Source organism: Parasteatoda tepidariorum, chromosome 4 (assembly GCF_043381705.1).
Source record: "Parasteatoda tepidariorum isolate YZ-2023 chromosome 4, CAS_Ptep_4.0, whole genome shotgun sequence".
Lineage (NCBI taxonomy): Eukaryota > Metazoa > Arthropoda > Arachnida > Araneae > Theridiidae > Parasteatoda > Parasteatoda tepidariorum.
In genome coordinates, this window is record NC_092207.1 from 13,146,194 (window position 1) to 13,147,576 (window position 1,383).

Genomic DNA, 1,383 nt, shown 5'->3' on the forward strand with positions numbered 1-1,383 from the left:
TTAACTGTTGAGACTATCATTGGTTTTTTCACCATTAAATAAAATTCTCTATTCAAATCATAATCACAAATCTCATTTACACACTTAAATACAAAATTTAAATTCAAACTGAAAGCGTTGCAACGCACGCAGGGTACAGCTAGTATATATATATATATTGCTGTTCAAACCTCTCCAAGTGGAACATTTTAATTCAGTCAAACAAAGAGATATAAAGTGAACAATTCGACTTGAATGCATTTTGTCAAATACAATTTGTCCTAATAAGTTTTCAGGGATAAATAAATAAATAAAACAGGGCTGTCGCAACCGGTAAAAATGGTAGGGAAAGATTTCAAAAAAAAAGTGTTTTTACTTTTTCCCATCTGCGAAAACATATTTGATATTTAAAAGTAATGTATTTAAAATTTTCCAACCCATTTCTCGATATTAAAGTGAATTTAAAACACTTTAAAATTAAAACAACGTTACCCTGTAATAACTAAGTAGTTTTATTACCACTCTTCACGTTTTTGGGTGCAATTTTCACCTCAAAAAGATGTAAGTAATTGCGTGAAATTTTGGAACATATACATTTTAAAAAATATATTTTTAAATTTTCTTTCTCTACATTTTAAAATACTTCAATTCGAAAAACTATTATTTAAAAAGAAAGTTTCCATTTAATTCAGTTGTTTATTTGTGTGAAATTGAAGACTAATAAGTCGCATTTTATCACCAAGTGTCACATTCATTGGACTGAATTACGTTTTAAATAAAAGTTAAAAATGATACTCAAAAAACTGCTTTTATTTTATTCTTATGTTTAGTTTAAAATTAAATATTAGTCATAAATTATTGGTGTAATAATTTGGAAAACAACATGCTTCGAAGAACTAAACAATTATAAATGTAAAGAGGATCGGTAAGTTCGGCTACTTATTTTCAGGGCAGATCTTCTGAAGAAATAATTTGAGTTTCATGCGTATCACAGTAACCTGATGTAAAACACTTCTGTGCTCTGCTCTCTAAGTTTCAGAAGCAGTTTTTTACTATATTTTTTAATTGTATTTATTAATGGTCGGAAAAAAAATTGAAGTGCAAGACATAAAAATTTATCAGTATATAAGAAGGCGATATATCAAAATCTTTAGTACCACTTAGACACGCTTTCACCAATTTCTTCAAAACTATACATGTTGCCATATTTGAATTTAGTACCGGTTGCTTTTATCTTCTCACCATTAGGTTGTTACCCGCAGTTCTTCAGTTCATGAGATGGCGATATACCAGAAAACTTTACTACCACTTTCATAATTTTTTTTAAACTTTATTTTATTTTTCCATGGTTTCTAACGCCACTTTCAATCACATCAAGTAAATCTTACTTAAATTTCTAGAAAT